Source organism: Cynara cardunculus, assembly GCF_001531365.2.
Source record: "Cynara cardunculus var. scolymus isolate 2C chromosome LG 17, CcrdV1, whole genome shotgun sequence".
Lineage (NCBI taxonomy): Eukaryota > Viridiplantae > Streptophyta > Magnoliopsida > Asterales > Asteraceae > Cynara > Cynara cardunculus.
Window position 1 is genome coordinate 23,969,569 of NC_037544.1, and position 24,465 is coordinate 23,994,033.

Genomic DNA, 24,465 nt, shown 5'->3' on the forward strand with positions numbered 1-24,465 from the left:
TGAATCGCTTGTTTTTCTAAAATTAATGTTGGAGTATAAAACTTTGTTTCAGCAGGTTTTGATTCAAGCTCAGCTTTAGAATAGTTGTGAAAATAATCAGTTGAAAGTACAGAGTCTTGATTTTTGTAGCTATCATTTAAGTTTTTATAATTAAACGGAACCTGCATTTTGTCTTTTCTTTGACGATTAAAATCTACTTGTTGTTCTACCTCATCAGAAGATTTTGTAAATTTAATTGAAAACTCGGGTCCGCAATCAAGATATTCAAATTTATATAGAGTCGGGGTATAATATAAAGCTTTTCCTAAAAAAATTGGATTTTCGTACCCTGACCCTTCCCGAGGGTTAAAGAATCTTGTTTCAGAGAGTTTGTTCAAAAAAATTGTTTGATCAGTCTGCTCTCTTTTATATAAAATTTCTTCCTTAGACTTCAGTTTTTCATTTAATTGAATTATTTGTAAATCAAGCTTACTTATTTTAACCACTAGTTCTTCATTAACTAATTTTAACGATTTATATCGTTCCTTGGAATCAGATAATTCAGCTTTTAAGATATTGGATTTTTCATTAAATGTTTTAGATTCAGATAACAAAGATTTAGCCCAGTCCAAATTTCCAGCATTTTCATCAAATAATTTGATGTATTTTTCTTTTTGCGTTTGTAATTCTTTTTCAAAATTATTTGAACGCATTTTTTCTGTTTTTAATTGCTGCTGGAAAGATTGGAGTTTAAGCATCATCTTTTGCATCTGTTTTATGCATGATTTCTCCAATACCTCTTCTTCCACTTCAGCACTCTGTTCTTCTCCTTCATCTGAAGAACAACTTTCAGTTTTAGCCATCAAGCACATGTGTGCAACAGCTTCAGATTATTCCTCCTCATCAGTTAAATTTAACCAATGATCATCTTCTGCCATGAGTGCTTTACTCGCGTCTCTTTGTTTGGAGAGAAGAAATTTGTTTTTGTAGTAGTCGGTATTTCTCGTTACCGGCTTTCTGCAGTTTACAGCGAAATGGCCTAGCTTGCCACAGTTATAACACTTTGTATGATCATCAGCTACGCCTTTTACAAATTTCTTCTTCTCTTCCAGCTTCTTCTCGTACTTCTTCTCAAATCTCTTTTCTTCATATTTCTTCTTCTCACCAAATTTATCTTTAAATTCGTATTTTGAGCCGGACGAGAATTTTTTATTGTTGGAGTGCGGTCGTTTTTTAAACTTCTTTTGGAATGCTTTTGTTAGCATTGCCATGGCATGTTTGATATCAAACATTTCAGAGTCTGAATCCGAGCTGTTACTTTCTTCAGTTGCTGATTCGCTTGACTGGCTGATCTCCTTAACTTGCTTCCTAGATCTGCTTTTTCCTTTCTTTTCAGAGACAAAGGCTAAAGAATCAGCAACTTCCTTTTCCTTCTTCTTTTTAGAATCTCGGACCTCCAAAACTTCTTCCTCGTTCTGCTTTAGAGTTTCATAAACTTCATGTATGTCAATATCAGATAACGATTTGTTGAATCTGATATGATTAGCATAAGGTTTCCACTCTGGTTGTAGGTTGCTGAGGAATTTAACATTTATCTCTATGACAGTTTTAGAGATTCCGTTCTTAGTCAGTTCATTAAGCAGTCTGGTAAGCCTATCATAAACATCGTCAAGGCTCTCTTCGCTTTAGCCTTGAATTCTTCATATGTAGATATACAATTAGTGATTTTTAACTAAGTTCCAACTTTGGAACCATCATCATCTTTTCAATTTGAACCCACATGATGTGACCAGATGATTTATGACTGTCAATACTGGTGTAGATATCATTGGTCAGTGCTTGCATCATGTAAGATTTGCATAGCACATCAGCATGGGCTCTTTCCTTCTCTTCCGCAGTATATCTGAATTTTTCTTTAATGACTCTTTGCGCAGGTCTGCCTTCTTCTGAAACAGCAGGTGTCTCTCTGTAGAAAACAGCAGGACCTTCCATCAAGGATTCCATTATCAGATCACCTTCTTTCATTCTCTCAATGAAGTTGAGGAATCTATCCCTCCATTGGTTATAGTCCCCTTTAAACAACACATGTGGCTTGGTGTCAGTACTAATAACCATTGCTTCTCTTGAACTCATTTTCTCAGTCATGTATGATATAGGATCAACTGTAGTTCAAAATTTGTAATAAAGAATTAGGATTCAAAAATTATTTCAATTAAATCTCAAACAAGGATTTGCACACATTCAAGACTTAGAAAAATTAAGCACACAAACTTATCCTGATTAGAAATCCGGTCAAGCTTATCTGGATTAGAAGTCCGGACAAAGAAGATAGACTTGAATTTCTAACAAAAACAAGTTATCTGGATTAGATATCCGGACAATACAGAGATTTAAATCGCACAATGAATCACATAAATAAGAAATCTCAAATTGGATGATTCAAACACTTAGTCAATTTTGCGAAAATGAAATACGGACGTAAAAAGTCAACAAGTCAAAGTCAACTAAGTCAACAAGTCAAAGTACATACAAATCCGCACAAATTCAAACCGCTCAAATATTCAAACAATTCTAAATCGCTCACTCTATGAATTAAATCGCTCACAAAGGAAAGTCAAAGTCCGTTCAAAAATCCTTTCAAGAAGTCAAAGTACGATCAATTAAATTGCATACAACAGAACAATTAAATCGCACAAACTAAATCTCACAATACCACAATTAAATCGCTCAACAATATCGCTCAGGTCACAACCGGATTATGAATAAATTGCACACCAAATAGACTAAATCGCACAACACATAAACGATTTATCAGGCGGATTAACCTAACTCGCTCACTAAATCGAACAAGAAGCAAGCGATTTACCTCTAAATCGATCAGGACTTACCTGGTTTAACATAAATCGCACAAAACAATCAATTCACAAAATTTACAAGACTTAAATCGTACAAGCTATAAGCTATTTACACTTAATCCGATCAAGAGTTATACGGATTATGATTCAAGCAAAAACACAATTTTTTAACACTTTTTCACCAAAAAATGGATCAAAACTTGAAAAAATATGAGTTTTTGAAGAACACGAACAGATTCCCAAGACTCAAAAATCAATCAAAAATGATTCAAATCTTGATTAAAATCGAAAATGATGTGAATCAAAATTGTTTAGAATGTAAATGCGAATTCAGTAGTGTGAATTATATCAATAAAAGATCAAAATCTATGCGATTTAAGCAAAAATTGCAATTCTGGATGAAGAACACCAAGAACAGATTGATGAACACCAAAAACAGATCGATGAATCCTCTAAAAATCGTGCAAAATCCTCGATAAAATTGTTTAATCCTCTAATCAAATTGCTGCAGATAGCTCTGATACCAATTGATATGCCCAAAATCATACAAGATTAGAAAATAATCTTCAAGATGAAAATCAAGAATATGAGTAGAGAGAATTTTCACCAATCTTCAATGTAGTTCTTGAGAGAAAAGGTTACAGCACTAAATCAGATTAATTGCATAACTAATTACAATTACAAGGCTAATCACTATTTATACTAAGAAAATCATTAAAGACTAACTATTACAAAGCATAATAAAAGGAGAAATTGAATACAACATTAACGCACATACTTGAACCCAACATCTTTCTCGTCAATCTTTTTCTTAATTTTTTAATCAAAAATGTCGTCTCAATCATGGAACTCCATGTATAGTACCGGTTCTTTGACAAAACCTCCAACTCTCATTAGGGAAGAATATCCCCAATGGAAAATTCGGATGATAAATTTTTATGAGGGTCTTGACCTTGAACTTTACGAGTCAATTCTAAAGGGTCCATATGTCCCTACCACGATTATTCCTCGTATTCCTGCTGTTGGTGATACGATTGAAGTACCCGCCAGGAGAGTACCCAAACTTCATCGTGATTGGAACGATGAAGACAAAAGTAGAGTGGAGGTGGATCAAAAAGCCAAAAGGCTTTTGATCATGGCACTTCCCAATGAGATATTTCAATCTCTTGACGCGTGCGACTCTGCAAAGGATCTATGGGATCAACTGGCAAATCAGTTGGAAGGAGGGATAAAAATGAAGAAAAACCGTCATGCTCAATGCTTGAACGAGTACAACAATTTCCAAGTGCTTCCTGATCACCAAGGAATTCCAAAGGAAGTTTGGGAAGAAGGTCTTTGAAAAGCGAGGAAGGTAGAGCAATTGTAGTAGAGGCAGAGCTTTCTAAGGAAGGAACCCCTCTGTTCTAAACAAGAAGGAGGAAGAGTCGTCGGACCAAAAGAAGCAAGGTGTTCGATGCTTCAGATGCGGCAAAATGGGGCACTACTCCAAAGAGTGCAGAAGCCCTTTGGTAAAAGACGAACTGTACTACAAAAACAAGTACAAGTACAAACGATCACAAAGGATCCTCATGGATGAACAGGAGAACTGGGTCTCTGACTCCTCATCTAATGAAGAAGACTAAGCCCATTTCAGTGGGATGGCTGTTGAGAACGACAGAGAAGAGTTTGGATCTGACTCTGACACCCAGGTATGTTCCATCTCTGGCTATTCTCATTCTGACCTAGAAAAAAACATCTTTGATTTGACCAACAATTTTATTAACCTACAGCAAAAGCTCTCTGTCGAAAAATCCAAAAAAAATCTTTGGAAAAAGAAAAATTATTTTTTGAACGTGAGACAGAGCTGCTAACTGTAGAGAAACAAGAGTTATCAGTGGAAAATGAAAATTTTTTGCAAACAAAACGATCCACTGAAACAAGTCTTAAATCAGAATGGTTAGAATTAAAAGCGGCTATAAAAAAGAAAGAAACAGAGCTTTTAGAAAAGGAACGTGATAGATTAAACTCTAAGGCCCTCAAAGATTATTTTCAAAAGGAAAGGGAGTTCTTACACTCGTGCTTACAAAGAAAAGAGCTCTTGATCAAGAAATATCAAGATGCTCAGCAGGTGTGTGGAAAAGTAAATTCTTAACAGGATAGATCAGGGATAGGTTACACAGACCTAGACCTCACCTGGAAGAAGAAAACTGCTCTTGAATCTGTGTTTAGGTTAGGCGAAAAACAAAAAACAAATTTTCCAATTCTGCATACACCTTCACCTTTCAAAAGATGAAGGCTTGAGAGTGGGGCCAAAACTCAAAGATTAAAATTTAAAAATATCTCTTATTCTTCAAAGAGTATGCCACAAGTTGATTTAAAAGGCATACAGAAGACAGATGAGATCTTTTGTTTTGGCTCTACAAATCTTGAACATTTTAAGATTGATAGTGAGGTTGTCAAACCAGAACCAGATGAAATCAAGAGTTCATCCACATAAAATTTTCGTAAAACTCTGGATCCAAAATTATTGGATGACTTCACATAAACAATAAGACAGATTTTCGAGCAAGATTTGCTTGAGGCCTTGAATTATCCTCCTAAAGGTCATGCAGATTCTTTTGAGTGTAACTCCTCGGAAACTTTTGAAAGTTCCTCAAAACAAAAGACAGAAGAAGCTTCTAGCTCATGCATACGAGAATCTCAAGTTCTTAATGATACCTCTATATTTTGATATTCACCCAAGGATTTTCTTGACTCTGACTCTGAGTCAGAGGTGGACTCGTTTAAGGAGCAAGTTGAGACAGAGATTGTAGCCAAAGAACCAAAGGTTGCAAAACCTCCTATTGAGAAAAAGATTCTCCTAGGTTCTGGTCGTGTAAGCATGACAACAAGTGCTAAATCTGCTCCCAAGTTTGAATATAGGGCAAAGAGTACAAGTATGTTTCCTCTGCATCGAAGGGCTCTAATTCAAAATCTAAGCCGATTTTTAAGTTCACTCCAGAACAGAAGGGAAAATCCGCTGCAAATTCTAATCTTAATTCCTCTGTTTCAGAGAGGCCCTTGAAGGCCAAAGGAGTAGGACGGAAAAGATCTGAGAAAATTCATTCAAAGTCGTTTAAACAATCAGATCTAGATAGGAAGTTTGTTAGAACTACCAATGATAGGAATAATTGTAATAATATGTTCTTCAAATCAAATAAATCATTTTGTCATTCAAAATGTGTTCATAATTGTGAATGTTTCTCTCTGCTGCATAAGTTAAAGCAGTACTTCTATGATCCTAACTGTATTCTCTCTGGGTCATCAAGGATAAACTCCAAGAAGACCCGGAAGAGAAAGAAGGCTCCTAAAGCCAAGTTTGGTAACTCAGGTGTTGAGACGAAACCTCTCCCTAAAGCTAAAAAACAATCTTCTATCCCCAATCATCAAGGATCCATTATGAAGTGGGTACCTAAATCCTTATAATTTTTTTTGCAGAAGCCGCATGTGGACATTTGGTATCTCGACTTCGGATGCTCGAGACACATGACCGGAAATAAGAGGTTGCTCTTCTCATACAAAGAGAAGATTGGAGGAAAAGTAACCTTTGGGGATAACATGCAAGGAAAGATAAAGGGATATGGATATCTTCTACAAGGTAAGGTTTCTGTCTCTAAGGTTGCTTATGTGTTTGGGCTTAAAAATAATCTTTTGAGCATAAGTCAACTATGTGATTCTGGCTACAATGTCAAGTTCCAAAAGGAAGCTTGCTCCATTATGTCAGAATCAGGTCAGGAGTTGCTAAGAGCCAAACGAAAGGGATATCTATATCACATAAACTTCTCACCAAGAGATAATTCTGAGACTCTCTGTCTCGTGTCTCGCAAGTGTGAAGAAGCTTGGCTTTGGAATCACAAGTTGCCTCACTTAAATTTCCAAAATATAGAGAAGCTTGTGAAAAATAATTTGGTTGACGGACTGTGATAACCGGGTTCTGATCATTACCCAAGGTATTTATTATGTGTGAATTAATTGTTTATATGGGTACATGCTTACGTGAATTTAAAATGTGAGTAGGTGTATTTTATGCATAGGGATATATGCATAATATGATATATATATATATATATATATGTATATATGTGTGTGTTATGTATATATATATAATATGCATAAGCATGTGTGTGCATGAAATTATGTATGCATGGGTAAATTGTGTATTCATGTAGGTGGGTAAGGCTAGTAGCCGACTTTCTACTTTTGGAAAGTATAAATAAAGGGTTTTGGGTTCTTAGTGAAGTTTCTTGCTTCATTTAGTTTTGGGATATTTTGAGAGGAATGTTGTCCGGAGATTCAAGTGTTGAATCAAGGTGGTCTTTGTATTTCTTATCTTCTTCAAAATCTAAGTTTTTGCATAAAGGTGAGTGATTTCTAAACCTTTTTGCATAAAATTTGTTATTGGTTTTACTTGAATGTTGTTTATTATTGGAAAGAAATCAATATTTTTATTAAAGATTTTTATTCGGACAAAGGATAATCGAATTAAGTATAAACCGGACAAAGCTTGTGCGGATTACTCTTAAACCGGATAAGAGGTGATCGACTTAGTTATAAATCGCTCAAGAGTCATGCGATTTAGGGAGTTGGTGAGATTTTGAAATTATATAAACCGGACAAAGGTTTTGAATGGAGAAGTATGAATACGATCAAGCATTGTGCGATTTGGTCTTAAATCGCCTAAGGGTCGTGCAGATTAGGTATAAACCGATCACATATTGGGCGGTTTAGTTTTAAATCAATCATGTGTTGTCCGGATTGCCTTAAACCGGACATGAATTATTCGATTTAGTCTTAACTCGACCAAGTCTTATCCGGATTAGTATATCGGAGAAGAAGGGATAGAGTTGTCCAGATTGTATATCCGGATAACTTATCCGGGTGACTTATATTTTCAAATGTTGATTATTTTTAGACATTTTATATAATTTAAAATGTCTATTATTGAGTTTGAGTATGGATTTATCAAAGGGGTATTTTATATCTTTTTAAATAAAAGATGTGTTCCTACCAAGCGTGGTGACGTAAGTCTGTTTTGGTATGGAACTGGATTTTTGGAAATGTTTCCACCAAGAGTGGTGACGTAAGTCTGTTTTGGTACGAAACTTRTTTTAAGWRGTAGTTCCCCCAGACGTGGTGACTTTTGTCTGTTCTGGCTTGGAATTGGGAATGGATACTTTCATACGTGGTGACTTTTGTCTGTTCTGATAAGTAGCCCTGTTTTGATGGAGGAATAAGGGTGGCATATCAAGGAGAGGTGTACTTGGAATAAGGGTGACATTGTCATATGCATATATTATTTTTAACTCTTATTATTATTACTAATTGGATTTAATAACTTTGATTCATCATTTCTTTGTGACCTGATGAATTAGAGATATTATTCCTATTAGAAATAATAATTTAGATGTTATTGAGAAGGAGAAAATTGTTTATCATGAAAGGGCAAGTATTGCCTTAAATCTTTCTGTTAATAATTACAAAGGAATGATCTGATAATTCAAAGAAGTTTTGGCTACAATATTTATTGGGAATGTTGAATCTTTAAGCAGATATATTTATTTATAAGAACTGAGGTTCTTGGATTTATCCTATTATGCATGTCATTGAGAACTGCTTTATTTGAATGTATTGCAAATATTCCTGAACAAATATATTTTTTTATATTTTGGTGTTTATCACCCTGTATTTGCAAAGAAAGGATTCACTCACTAGACCCTTCTGGTCTAACCCTCATTTTTCTGTCTTTAAAATATGCGGTGCAGGAATGGCGGGGTCCGGGGATAATAAGGGGAAAGTGAAAATGTAATTATTTTCCTAATCTGAGATCCGCTTTTGAGGATCTACTTGAGATTGCTTATTTTTGAAGATACATGTGATAGTACAGGATTTTGTTTTTGGAATTTTTCCTATGTAGATTTTGTACATATAAGAATCCTTGTACTAGTGGGACCTTGCGATGTAAACTATATTTCCATTTAATGAAATATGTGTTATATGCAAATGTGGTGTTTGGGGGTGTTACACAGACTTCCTGCCATAAAGTTTGAAAAGGACCATCTCTGCTCTGCATGTGAAATAGGAATGCTCAAACGAGCATCCCACAAAACAAAGACAGATGTGTCCTGTGTCAGACCTCTGCATATGCTTCATGTGAATCTTTGTGGTCCAATTTTTATGCAGAGCTTGTCTGGTAAGAAGTATATCCTAGTCTTAATTGATGAATACTCACGATATACTTGGATTGAGTTTGTAAGGCAGAAATCAGATATCCAGAGCTTCTGATCAAGCTGATGACCAAGATTCAAGTTCTTCTACAAAGTAAAATTCAAAAGCTGAGAAGTGACAATGGAACAGAGTTTAAGAAGGCAAAGATTAATGCGTACTTAGACAATGAGGGCATAACTCAGAACTTCTCTGCATCAAGAACACCATAGCAAAATGGTGTTGTAGAAAGAAAGAATCGTACTCTGGTCGAAGAAGCAAAGACAATGCTAGCAAGCTCTGGTCTTCCAACCCATTTTTGGGCTGAAGCCATCTCGACCGCTTGCTTTATCCAAAATAGAGCAACGGTGGTGAAGAGACATATGAAAACGCCTTATGACTTAATCAACCAATGAAATCCTAATGTTAAATTTTTTATATGTCTTTGGTTGCAGATGTTTCATTCTGAACGATCGTGATGAACTTGCTAAGTTTGATAAGAAGGCCGATGAAGGAAAGTTCCTTGGTTACTACACAAAAGCCAAGGCACACAAAGTCTTCAATCAAAGAACCAAGACTGTCATGGAGAGCATCAACGTCTCGTTCGACGATAAAGAACAAGTGACTTCAGAGTACCTCAGCTTTGGACTCGAGCTTAACAAACAGACTTTCAATTCTCAAATGAAGTCAAGGGAATTGGAACTCAAACTCTTATTTGAAGACTTCTATGGCGATGAAGACATCTCTGTACGTGCACCAAGAGATGAATATGCATGTGTAAGTGAAGAACCACAAACTACAAGTATATCTAACTCTGGTCCTTCACATACCTCTGCTTCCTTTGGTGATCATGCGAATCTACAACCAGAGCAAACAAGCTTTGCATCAGAGCCCAGTTCCACAGAGCCAGAGGTATTGCCTGGCTCCTCTATAGCATCATCCGAGGGGGAGCAAGCAAAACCTTCTTCGCCATCAATGAGCCAAATGCCTAATATGCCTATGCAACGTGATCAAATGTCCCCGACCTCTGTATTTGTCCCAACAACAAGATGGACAAAGGATCATCCTCTTCACCAGATCATTGGTAAACCTTCTAGCGGTGTGAAGACAAGGGTTGCCACTGCTAATGAATGTTTATTCGTAAACTTTCTAAGCATGGTAGAGCCTAAGAGAGTCCATGAAGCCCTAAAAGACCCTAGTTGGGTTGACGCCATGCAAAAAGAGCTCCAACAATTTGAAAGGAATAAGGTATGGACTCTCGTACCTTTGCCAAAGGATATAATTGCAATTGGCTGTAAATGGGTTTTCAGGAACAAGAAGGATGAGGATGGGATCGTTGTGAGAAATAAAGCTAGGCTCGTAGCAAAAGGTTATTGCCAGGAAGAAGGCATAGACTATGACGAGACCTTTGCACTAGTAGCAAGGCTAGAAGCTATACGTTTGTTCTTAGCCTTCTTTGCTCATAAGGGATTCCGAGTCTATCAAATGGACGTCAAGTCAGCCTTCTTGAATGGTAAGCTGAAGGAGGAAGTCTACGTTCAACAACCTCTGGGGTTTGAAAGATTCACACATCCAAAGTACGTCTATTTCTTGGACAAAGCTTTGTATGGACTTAAGCAAGCACCTCGAGCCTGGTATGAACGTCTCTCGTCTTTTCTCCTATCAAATGATTTTGAAAAAGGTAAAATCGATACTACTTTATTCATTAACAGGTATAAAGGTGAGATGCTTTTAGTACAGATCTATGTGGACGACATCATCTTTGGTTCAACAAATTAGAGGCACTGTGATAAGTTATCTGCGTTGATGAAGAGCGAGTTTGAAATGAGCATGATGGGAGAATGAACATTCTTCCTCGGCTTACAAGTAAAATAGGAGGACAGTATTTTCATTAGCCAAGCTAAGTATATCTCTAACAATGAGAACCCCAATCGCAACGGGAACTAAGCTTGACACAGATCCATCTGGAAAACTGGTGGATGTTAAGACTTACCGTGGAATGATTGGATCACTGTTGTACCTCATGGCTAGTGGACCAGACATCATGTTTGCTACGTGTCTCTGTGCTAGATATCAAGCAAACCCTAAAGAATCTCATCTTTCAACTGTGAAAAGAATCTTTAGATACCTTAAAGGAACTCAATTTATGGGTCTCTGGTATCCAAAGTATCTACGTTTTGATCTTATTGCGTACACAGATTCTGATCATGCAGGATGCAAACTTGATCGAAAGAGTACATCAGGGAGCTGTAAATTACTAGGAGACAAGCTCATAAGTTGGACCTCAAAGAAGCAGAATTGCGTCTCTACTTCCACAGCTGAAGTGGAGGATGTAGATGCAGCCAGTTGCTGTTCATGGATGAAAACTCAATTGAAAGACTATGGCATTGAATTTGACAAGATTCCAATTCTGTGTGACTCAGAGAGTGCTCGCAATAACAACCAATCCTGTGCAACATTCAAAAACAAAGCATAACGACGTTCTCTACCATTTCATCAAGGACCATGTAGGGAAAGGTACAATTGAAATGTTTTTCGTTAATACAGATTTACAACTTGCTGGCATATTTACAAAGGTTCTTGATAAAAAGAGATTTAACTTTTTGGTTAGCAAGTTGGGTATGCAAAATATTTCCAACTAAGACAGAGCCTCTGCATCCCTTATGCATACTTCTGTTTTTTGTTTTTTGTTTATTGTATTGATCCATGAGACAGAGCCTCTGCATAGTTCATCAGAGCCTTTTACTCAAGTCTAAGTTTGTCTTGTGATACAGAGCCTCTGTATAGTACATACAGAGCCTTTGTACCTTGTTCGTCATGCTTGTGCAATACTTATCATATATGATCCAAGCATAGTTCAAGGGGGAGCAGATCAGCAGAGCTCAAGTCGAGGGGGAGCGTTAGATCATAATCACACAGAGCCACTGTATGTACTATACAGAGCCTCTACTTTAAAAAATTTATGATTATAGGACAAAGCCTCTGTATGTACTATACAGAGCCTCTGTCTCTAAACATAGCAAGTTTTCGAAACAGAGGACATGTATATTCCAGCCATGAGTCTCTGTATGAGATCGTAAGGTATGTTATCCTTCTTTTATGTAGTACTCTGGGTTCTTTTCAAATTCTTTAAGCAATCTAATCACAGCAACTCTGTACTCAAATACAGAGCTTTTGTCTAATGGTTGTTATTTTAAACACACCAGAGTATATACACTTGTTAAATTTTTTTTGAAAATTTAAAAATATATTTTTTATAAGAAGGCGTACAGTTCTTATTTTTTAATAGTTGTCATCTAACTAAGCGTCACCGCCTGTTCTCTTAATTTTTCAAACCCGGGAGGCACCACTTGCAGCTGGCAATCCACATGGCAATTCCCTACAGGCTGTGAGAAAACCGCTTTAGTTTTTCTGACGATTGGGGCGCAATTCACTCGAGTGCTTTATTTCTTTTCGTATTTAAACAATTTGTTTTCCCTCAATTTCTTTTTTACGCTTTCACAAATTTCCAAAGAACTCATCGTCTTCAACACTCCAAAACCGCCATTGATTCTCTTTCAAGCTTTCAAATCGTTTTCTGGAACTAAAATTTGTGGTGGAATCATCATCCTCGATCGTCAAGTAAGTCATTCAAACCCTTTCTTCAACCTATTTTAAGAATCAAGAACTGATTCTTGAAAACCCTAACTTTTCAAACCCTTCCTTTTTCACCAAGAACCTGAAACAATGTCTTCCTCCGAATCTGGAAACTCGCAAACCCACACCACTATCCTGAAAACCATTGAGGAAACCAGCCAAAACATGGTTCCCCTACCACTCAAACCAAATAACCACGCCCTTCAACTTTCTCTAGAAAACTTTGACCAAAAATAGCACCCTGTTATTGATATCCTTCAACATCACTTTTTGAACCCTGCCTTGACAAACACAGATGACCTTGTACCTGAAAGGTATATCCAAGAATTTTGGCAATCCTGCGCCATAACTGACTCCCAACGAGGGATTGTTGGAGACTTTTATGTGCAGTCTTCAAAGGAGTTTATCAACGTTCGTAGTTTGAGGTCCCTGTTCTCCCGCGTTCTTCAAATCACCATAAAAACGGACCAAGGGCTTAATGAGTATGCCCCTCTCCCATCTGGGGATGAAATCGTCTCTTTCCTGAAATTCTTGGGGTATAACAAATCTATCCAGTACCCGTCTCAATACCGTCGCCAATACCTACCCCCAATGTGGAACACTATGTTCACATTGGTCAATCAATCACTGACAGGGAAGATTGGGAACTAAGACATGTGCTCCATGAACATCCTCTAGATTCTGTACGGCATCTTCTTTGATTTTTCCTTGGACTCTCCTTGATACTCTACATACAGTTCAAGGCTGTTGTTGCCAAGAAATGCCAAGAGGTGGCCAAAGGAAAGGAATTGCCATCTCTGTTGTTTCTCAGCTTCTTGGGTCTTCTTCTAAGGCCCGTTCTCGATGACAACAATGTAGACGTGGGTCGTATGCCCATGCATAAAGTGAACGTGCTTACCCACTATAAGCCCACCGTCAACAAAGAGGGCTACGCGTTAGAGAGGCCTATCCTAAAGAAGCTCTTTGCTTATATGAAGACGAAGGAGGTGAGAAGAGCGTATAGATGTGCACACAAGGCACTAAAACCAGTGCCTCGAACCCTGGAATGTATAGGAAAAACCAAAGAGGAAGAGGGAACAGAGGACACTCTAAGGCATCAGGCAGAGGAGGAGGAGGTAAGGTTGGAAAAAGAGAGAGAAAAAGAGAGGAAGCAAAGAAAAAGAGAGTGGAGAGGGAGAGAAAGAGGAAGGAAGAAGAGGATCAAGCAGAGCAAGCCAGACTGGCAGAACTTGCTCGTTTACAAGAAGAGGAAGAGCGAGCAGAGAGAGCTCGACAGGAAGAGATTGCTTGCCTTAAGGAAGAGGCAAGACTCAGAGCAGAGGAAGAAGCCAATCAAGGCTTGCAGCTATCCTCTAGCTCTAACCAAGAGGATGACCAAGAGCACTTCAATGATGCTGCTGGGTCATATACTTCAAGTGATGAAAGTGAGGAGAGTGAGGAGGAAGAACAAGAAAGTGAGGAGAGTAAATAGGAAGAAGAAGAAGAAGGTGAGGAGGGAGGAGGTGCAGAAGCTGCTCTGCCTCAGGGCGAGCCAGAGCAGCCTAGGTTGGTAAATAGGCACATACGATTCAATACCCCAACTCCCAATGCAAACACATCATCTGGCTCCAGTGGTCGAGACATGGAGGTCATTGAAACAGAGGTGCACACCTCGAACCTTAACCTGCCAAACCAATCAGAGGTCGCATCTGCCTCTGTTTATGAAAGCCAAAGGAAAGCCACACCTCAGGGAACATCCTCTCAAAAGGTGCAACCTTTGAAAGAATAAGTGATATATCTCCCTATATCACACCACTATCCCATACAGAGGAATTCACTTCCTCTGCACATGTAGATTCCCCATCTTGTTTAGAGCAAGGGTTAGGTGCACAACACATGGAGGTTCTCGACCAACCTTCTTGTCCACTCATGGAGAGTCCTTTGGCTAGCTCTGAACCTGCCTTGGATACTCTTCATGACAGAGCAGTAGTAGTGGATTCTCCTCAAGGAGAACCACAAGGATCTGCTGGAAATCCTTCCTTGACTAACATCAATCAAGTCGAGCAAGAAGGTGTCCTTGGAACAAGGACTAAATCTGGCCCATGTGTTGAGCCAGAGGTTACACAAACAGCCTATGTCACAAGGGAAGAGTTCCAATCCCTTGACATCTCTTTGTTATGCTCCTTGGAAGAGTTAAAACTCAACATGGCCCATGCAGAGCCATCACCATCTACATCTGTTCTAGATGAGATACGAGCATCTTTAGCAGTATTAAGGGCTAAATCTTTGATGAATGCCTCTCGACTTGATACACTTCTGGAATTGACGGCAAAAAATGCAGAGGCCCTGCAAAGGGTCATTGCATGCATTGAGAAGGATGAAGCTTCCACTTCATCTCATGACGCCCAAGCGCTCATCCCTCTTAATGTGCCTGCAGATTATGTCACTCAAGGTGCAATGAATGCTTTGGGTGACAAGCTTCTCCAGAAGGTGGCAAGTTTTACATCGGACTTCAACAGCAAAGCCACGGAAGCAGCAAAATCAATAAGGCATTCTCTGGGTGGCTTCAACTACCGCACGGACATGAAGATTCAATGTTTTGGGGACGCAGTAGAAGAGTTTCTCAAGCTTTTCGAGGCAAAAATCAAATAACTGCCCCGAGCAGAGGAACAACGGCCGAAAAGAAGAATGGACCCAACTTCATGTGTCGAGGCGTCCAAGAGAAGAAGACTTGACGATGATGAGGACCCAGACTTATCTGGCCCTCAAAATCGTTAAGAGGGGGAGAAACAGTCTGCCGCTCCAAGTGTTACACCAAGGGCTGCCCCCTCTGCTCCATTATTCTTCGAGGTAGAGAGCACAAAGTCAACCAGCGCCAGAGCAAGCAGAGGCGCTTCAAAAGGGAAAGATGCCCATGGTATCCCAAGCAGAGCCAGCTGGGCAACAAAAGAATAAAGATGTAATTGATCTCCTATCCGTCTATGACTCATCTGACTCAGAAGTGGCTCTGTCTTCCTCAACAGAATATGCCATGGACACCGCTGCTCCAACAAGAAGACAAGAAGAAGAGGTAATAGCAATGAATGTTGCCGATCCATCGCTTTTGGCCATTCTTTTTTATGTACCTCTTGAAAATGTCACAGTAGCTGCTCCTCCACCACCCAAGAATACCCACAGAGCTAGGGTCCCTGCTCAAGGGACCAGAGTAGTCACTCCGGCTATGAGGTAGAGGGTCCCTATCAAACCAACGAGAGCAGAAGAAGGCGTAAGCAGCAGGCCAAAAAGAAAGCATCCCTCTGATAGAGTTCAAAAGATCAAGGATAGCATGGACGCAATGATGACACCAATGCCCCCAGACAAGCCAATAAAGAACAAGGCAGACAACGAGGATATCTACCAATTTCTTTACAACCTGCGAGAGGAGACACCGGTTATCAAGATCAGTCTCCATCCAATGGTCCTAGAGAATATCAGGCAGAGATTTCTACATCGCTACACACAGCCTATATCTACAGTCCACTTTGTCGATGGAATCAAGAAAATCCTCGACATTAAGAAATGTACCTTCTCTCACAACTAGATCGTCTTCCATGAGTATATGGTGGAGAGGTCTCGCAGACAGATCTGTAGGTTCATAGATTGTGACCTTATAAATCTGAATCCGTGGAATCTTCTAACTCTGTATTTCTTCACGGATCATAAGAAGGATAAGGGGCTTAAATATGTTGTGGCCAACTCTACTACACGACAAACAATGACAGACCTACTCGACTTCAGATGCAAGTTTGATTTTCAACTAGCTCTGGACCTGGGAGTGGATCAATTGAGCATCGCTGCACCAAACGAAGATCTGCAGGGCATCAATAGCATTCCCTCTTGGACTGTGTTGGTGGAACCAGAGGTGGGAGTGGTCTTTCGAAATGCACAAGGAAAGAAGATCTTTTTTCGAGATGATCAGAACCACAAATATTCAAACTCTACTCTGCGCTACATAAGAGATAACTTAGTCAGAAGCAGAGATACCTCACCTGGAGCTAAAGAGTGATCAAAAATCATCCTAAGGTCAATTCACAACATGCTACAGTTTTTGAACTTCTTAGGAGGTTCATAAAACTTCAAAACATTTAGACCTTATTTTTGTAATTTTTTTCTATCTTTTAAGTCAATGTAATTTCCATTCAATCGTATTGTACTTTTTAGATAGTGAATGTAAAACAGAGGTTCCTTTTAACCTCTGGCTTTGACTAGACTCATGTTTTGCGATTCAAGTATATTTACACTTAGGGGGAGATTGTTAGACCCCAACCTATGAAAATGTAAGTAAGAAGTCTCTTACTCTAGTCAATAGGACTTAGTCTATTGAAGCAGTCTGGACTAAGAGCTCTCATACAGAAGATCAAGAACCAGAGCTCTTAATCAAAGAGTGAAGGTTCCATTCATACAAACCCGCTCTCTATCTCCGTGGACGATCAAGCCTTATGCGTCAAAAAGCATAAGCGCTTGATGCAAAGCTACAACTCCAAGACACAGAGCCTCTGCATAGTACATGCAGAGCCTCTACATAAGCAGAGCCTCTGCATAAGTAGAGCCTCTGCATAAGCAGAACCTCTGCATAGTACATGCAGAGCTTCTGTATAGTACATGCTGAGCTTCTGGTCACTTTCTCCAGGGAACGCGCGTGCAAGCCAGACATTCTCGCAAGCGCCTAACAGATTTGAGGCGGCTTGACCTAGTCTTCTCCGCTTTTCAAGTGAAGTCAAAGATGATGCAGACTCGGCAACTCAGAGTTTCAAGCCTGATTTATAGCATAGTTGTTAGACCTAGGCGTATATAAGGAGGCTTTCTCCTTAGGTTCAAATAACCTGAGAGTGCCGACTTATACTATACCTGTTTATTGTGAGATTACTTTTAGATTGATAGTTCTTTCACTTTCATCTAATAAAAGCATTCGACGTATTCAAGTCCTTTCACTGTTCTTATATTTATTTTGAATATTTCGATTAATCGTCTTTGATACACTGTTGATTATCACTCTTATTATTTATAAACTGTATTTTCTGCAAATAAGAGTATTTGGGTTCCAACATTAATAGTTTTAAAATCAAAATTTTCACACTCATCCCCATGAAATAAAATATACAAAAAACTATAGGCGGTGGGAATATTATTTTAAGCAAGTAAACAGTAAACAGTTTAAATCTCTTCATTTACCAATACCTTTCAAAAACCACCCAAATTTATATAACCGCAAAATAGGGTTATCGTATTATCCACCCCTCAATTCCGTGCTGGAATTCGATCAGTTAAATAACCACAAATATTCTGAATTCATTTCAGATACCAATTCCTAAGTAGATTCTGGACCTTTATGAAAATGCCACTGAACTTTCACAAGATTGATTTCTTTTTTTTTCTTAAAACTCTTGTTTTCCAGTCAGTGATAGCCTCAGAATCTTCCACAAAGTTCAACTTATTATCCACTTTCACCTCAGGTAGTGGTACTATCAGACTCGAATCAGCCAAATACCTCCGCAAGTTTGAAACATGGAAAGTGTTATGAATTGAGTTGAGTTCCTTTGTAATTCTAACTGATATGCTACCAAACCAACTTGTTTACAAATTATGAACGGCTCAACATACCTTGGACCGAGTTTACCTTTTTTTCTAACCCGAACAATACCCTTCCATGGAAAAACCTTTAACATCACGAAATCTCCTACCATAAATTCAATCAGTTTACGGCACTTATCAGCGTAACTTTTTTCTGTCGTCCCTGAGCTATTTAATTTGTTCACTTATCTACTCAATCTTTTTAGAAGTTATCTGAACAATCTCTGGACTTGTTAACTATCTTTTTCCCACTTCATTCCAACAAAATGGCGTTCTGCATTTTCAGCCATACAAAATCTCATAAGGTGCCGCTTGGATGCTGGAGCGTTAACTGTTATTATAAGAAAATTCGATCAGAGGCAGATGATTTTCCCAAGATCCTTCAAAGTCAATAATACAAGCCCTTAGCATATCTTCAAGGGTCTGAATTGTCCTTTCACTCTGCCCATCGGTTTGAGGATGATACACCGTACCTAATCTCATTTGAGATCCCATGACTTTTTGAAAACTCTCCCAAAACTTTGAGGTAAATCTACTATCCCTATCTGAGATGATTGATAACGGAACACCATGATGAGTCACAATTTCTTCGATATAAATCCTTGCTAACCTTTCTAAGGATAATTTTCCTTAATCGGTAGAAAGTACGCAGATTTAGTTAAATGGTCCACGATAACCCATATGGCTTCATACCCTTTTGGAGTTCATGGTAACTTCATGACAAAATCCTTCGTGATATGATACCATTTCCGCACAGGAATTTCCAAAGACTGTAAATTCTCATATGGTCTTTGATGCTCGATCTTTACTTGTAAACACGTCAAACATCGTTCTACATATCTCGCAATATCCTTCTTCAATCCTGGACACCAGTAAAATGGTTTTAAATCTTTATACATTTTGTTAGTACCTGGATGAATCGAATATCGTGATTTGTGACTCTCATTCAAATCAGCTTCTGGAAATTCCCAAAACGCGGTATCCAAATTATGCATTGGAAACATAGAATTCCCTTGTCATTCTTTATCAGGGTCAAGATTATTCAACCAATTCTTTCCGTTTTGAAGTTCTTTTATTTGGTAGCTTCGCTTTGACAAATTAATATTTCATCATGAAAATTGGGAGTCAAATTTGTTCTCAATGCAACTGCTTTGATTGTACCACTTCTATTTTTGGGCTAAACGCAGCAGCTACCACATTGACCTTTCCGGGATGATAAAGAATTTTGCAATCATAGTCGTTCACTAATTCAATCCATCATCTTTGCCGCATATTCAATTCTTTCTGATTAGACAAATGTTGAAGGCTTTTATGATCTATGAAAATCTAAAATTTAGTTCCCAACAAATAAAGCCTCCAAATTTTTAATGCAAACACCACAGTCGCAAGCTCTATATCTTGCGCCGGATACTGTTTCTCTTGATCTTTTAACTATCTGGATGTGTAAAAAATAATTTTCCATCAATACACAACCCAAACCTAGTTTTGAAGCATCACTATACACAACAAAATCTTCAGATCCATCTGGTAACGTTATGTTGGGTTTAACCTGTGCTTAATTGTTGTATTCAAGAGTTTCTCCTTTGTAAATTTTGTCTTAGTTTCTTTGTACGTATAAATAGGTTTTTTAATTATAATTAGTCGTAAGAATTCTCATTTGTAAAAGTATTCATATTTTCTTGAGAACAAGAGGAAGAGGTTGGCTGAGTCCTCAAGGGGAAATGAAGATGTTTCTGAAGAAGAGAATTTTTAAGAGCATAGTATACAAAGTCCGGTTCAAGCTAATTTGAGTGAATGGACTATTGTCTAAGAGGAAAATGTAGCTACAGATCTAGTGATCAAGCCAATGGTTGAAAAGGCGGCTGTCTCCACAGTAGGATCAAGGTTGCTACTAGATCTGTCAGCGAATGTTGGGTTTAATGATGTCTTTTCTAGAGAAATTGGAGGAGTATGATTATGGAGCTGATACTGAAGTAAACGATATACAGATGATCTATTCTTTGATTTTGAAGCTGATATGAATGAAGATGATCCTATCTTCCCAATTCAATATGGTCATCAAGAAATCCCTGAATTAACTCCTACCGATTCTCAAAGTGTTCCTGATACAACTTCTATGGTTCAAGATGCTTCTGAAATCTTTACAAAGAAGTACGTGCCTTTTTTAATTTGAGCTAATGTTCCAAGGTTCGACAGAGTTAGAATTAGAGAGCCGTATTTCGAAGATATCTACTTTAGCATTTTTGTGCTTCATCGAAAAGATTTAAGTGAAGATAAAATTCTTGGTATTCACAAAGAAATGCATGAACATCGTATTGAATATAAGCATTTCCTCAAAGCCCAACACCTACCTATCAGTCAAGTAAGAACCAAGCACCGAATTATCTCGATCAAGAGCATTGAAACCAGTAAACTCGTAAGGGTATGGTATCTGGTGTTTTATGTAACAAGGCAAGACGGTCATGTTTGGATTTTTAGTGAAGCTGACTTTCTAAATCTTTTTCTAAAAGACTTAAAACATCTATACCATGAAATTCGCAACCAAACTATTAGATTGGAAGGAGTTGTCTTAGGCCTTGAAGCTATCAAGCGCTATCTGAAATGTCATGCCAAGCTTTCTTCAGTAATCGACATGCAAATGGGTTTTGAAAGTAACCAGAAGATTGTGAACCTGAAGAGACCTAATCAAGAGCTTGAAGACTTTGAAGGTTATTCTTTATTCATAAATCTTGAAGATCCGGAGTTTGGTGTGGTATATGAGAATTCTGAAAATTCTAAAAGATTCTTGAGGTTCAGTGAGCTAACTAAGTACTGTGATGGAACTATTAAGATCGTGAGAAAAGAACTCGAAGGCAAAAAGGCTATTGATCACAAAGCTATAGGATGTGACAAGTTAAGTCTAAGAGAAAGGTACTTACTGATAAGTGCTCTTGAACTGTTTGATAAAAAGATACAATATTGGAATGCGTTAAGGAGGTGTGAGACTAAGCTAGGCTTTAGAACATCTAAATTTATAATGTCTCATGCTTGAATCCAAATGGGGAGAATGTTGGGTTTAAATTGTGCTTAATTGTTGTATTCAAGAGTTTCTCCTTTGTAAATTTTGTCTGAGTTGCTTAGTAGGTATAAATAGGTTTTTTAATTGTAATTAGTCGTAAGAATTCTCATTTGTAATCTTCTTAAAGTTTAATACAATTTATGTGTGTCCACAATATCTGATCAATTCTTCAATATCTTCATAATCATACATGGCAGATTCAGATTTACATTCAAGAACATCAAGAACACTTGAGAGAAAAAGTCAACTTGTAAATCTCAGTCAAACTCTCAATTATCAATGTATTATTACAATTAAGCTCCTCTCACTTTAATTACAAAGAATAAACCATATTTATATGGTCAACCTATCTAAACAAAGTCAAAGTCAAACTTCTAAAGAAAAGTCAAACACGCTGACTTTTACAAATAGACTATTTATAAACTTTCAAGACGAATACAATTAATACTGATTTCTCAGTCCTAACAATTTATATTTGGCTAAACTCTCTCAAAGTATTCATCTTTTCTACTTTGATTGTTTGCATATCTGATTGAAGAATTTGGGAATTACAATTGGTATTAGAGTAAATTGCAGCAATTTTGGTTCAAAAATCTGCTCAGAAACTAATATTTATCAGGAAAATTCAGACTGTTCTTGAGTGTTCTTGAACATTTTCTTCATTTGTTTACTGAATTCATCAAATTGTAGTTGTTTGATTGTTGTATTACTGTGAATTCTATGCGAAATCTTGTTTAGAATCATTATGTTCAAACAATTTGCATAATTGAATTGATTTAGTGATTCAATTTTTGAATTATGTGATTTTTCGGATATTGAAATTGTTCTTCATCAAGAAATCAAATTGTGTGATTTTTATCAAGTTTTAGGTGAATTGATTGATAAATTTGTGTTTGTGTTTGAATTTCGAGCATTTCTGCATATTTTTCATGCAATTAGACTCATATCTTGTGCTAATTCGTCTGATTTTTGGAAGTTGTGGAAGAGTTTTTGCTCATCACTCGTTGAATCTGTTCATCAAGCAATAAGTGATACTCATCAGACGTTGAATCTGTGAATTTCATAGATTTGTGTGTTGTCTGATTTGTTTTTGTTGTTCGATTAAGTGTTTTCATCGTTTAATTCTTATGTGACTTGTAAGCTTTCAATTTGTATCCGGATAAAGTGTTGTGCGATTTGTTATCCGAAGAGCTTTGAATTCGGTGATTTGTTGTGCATTGTTGTTTGTTATCCGGTGAACTTGTTGTCCGGATATCTTGGTATCCGGTGAGAACGTCATCCAGATAAGTTTCTTGTTTGATAAAATTCTGGTTAATCTTTTGTCCGAATAAGTAGTTGGATAATCTTTTTATCCGAATAAGTGTTACTGTTGTTTTCTTGTTGAACTTAGTATTCGGTTATCTCTTTGTCCGGTTAACACTATGTCCGGAGACCTTAGTGTTTGGAGACATAGTGTTTGGAGACATAGTGTTCGGAGACATACTTGTGTTTTGAAGAATTGTCCGTATAAGTCCTGTTGATTTTTGTATGTTAAATTTCTTTAGGTGGAATTTGTGATAAAGTGTCAATTTCCTTACTTTTGAATCTAAATTTTGAACTACAGAGATCTATATTCTTTTAAATCAGACAAAATGAGTTCAAGAGAAGCAATGACCATAGGAACTTATACAAAACCACCAGTTTTGTTCAAAGAGGATTATAATCAATGGATAGACAGATTTATAAACTTCATTGAAAGGCAGAAGGATGGAGAATTAATCATGGAATCTTTAATGGACGGTCCAGCTGTATTTTGGAAGGTGACTCTTGCAATACCTGAGCAGAATAAACCTGCTGAAGTTGTGGTAAAAGAAAAATCTAAATATAGTCCAAATGAAAAAGTCAGAGCACATATTGATGTTTTGTGTAAATCATATATGATGCAAGCCTTAACGAATGACATTTACACAAGCATTGACAGCTACAAGGAATCAGGTGAAAGTATGTGGAATCAGATAAAAAAATGATGATGGGTTCAAAAGTTGGTACACAACTAAAAATTACCAATTGTATTACAAGTTATGAAGAGTTTAAGGCTAAGGAATGAGAGAGCCTAGATGATGTGTATGAAAGGCTAACCAGACTTTTGAATGAGCTAACTAAGAATGAGATCATTAAGACCAGAATAGAGATCAATGTCAAATTTTAAGTAACCTTCAGCCAAAATGGAAACCATTTGCAAACAATACCAGATACAATAAGTCATTGTATGATATTGATATTCATGAAGTTTATGAAACATTAAAGCATAATGAGGAGGATGTTTTCGAGATTAGAGATTTGAAGAAGAAAAAGAAGAAAGAAGTGAGTGATCATCTAGCATTTGTGTCTAAAAAGAAGGTTAAATATAAGTCTGGCAAGTCTGTAAAGGAAATAGTTATGACAAGTGAATTATCTAGTGAAGAAAGTGTTAACAGTGACTGAATCAGAGAGGAAGAAAATCAAGCAGGCAATGGTCACGCTGATAAAGGCATTTCAGAAAAAGCTCAACAGGAAACCGCATTTGAACAGTCAGAGATTCTCGTCAAGCTCAAAGTATAAGTTAAAAGACAAATTTGGAGAGAAAAAGAAGTATGAGGAAAAGAGATTTGAGAAAAGAAATGATGAGAAGAAAAAGTTCGTTAAAGGGGTAGCTAATGAGAATACCAAATGCAACAATTGTGGCAAAAGGGAACATTTTACTGTTAATTATATAAAGCCAGTGTCCAAGAATACTGACTATTACAAGAACAAGTTCCTTTTGTGTTAGGACCTGTAAATTCAGTTTTGGTATTTGAACTCTTACTCTGAATGATCTCTAGGACGATTATAGTGCAGCGGAAACAATGATAAGAACAAAACAGAGTAATTAACCAAGAACACACAGATTAATATAAAGAAGATGAACGCAATAGAATAGCTTCAAAGGTTTTTCAATTGATTGAAAAATATAGACGATTACAATACAGAAGCACACTGAATTACAAAGGCYTAAGCTGCTATTTATACTAGTTCCTAACGACCTTTCTRACATGACCTTGAYGTGTGAAATCATCCAARCCGTCCAAATAAAGTCRATTAAAGACCTAGTCACGTGAGAAGCACGTGCAG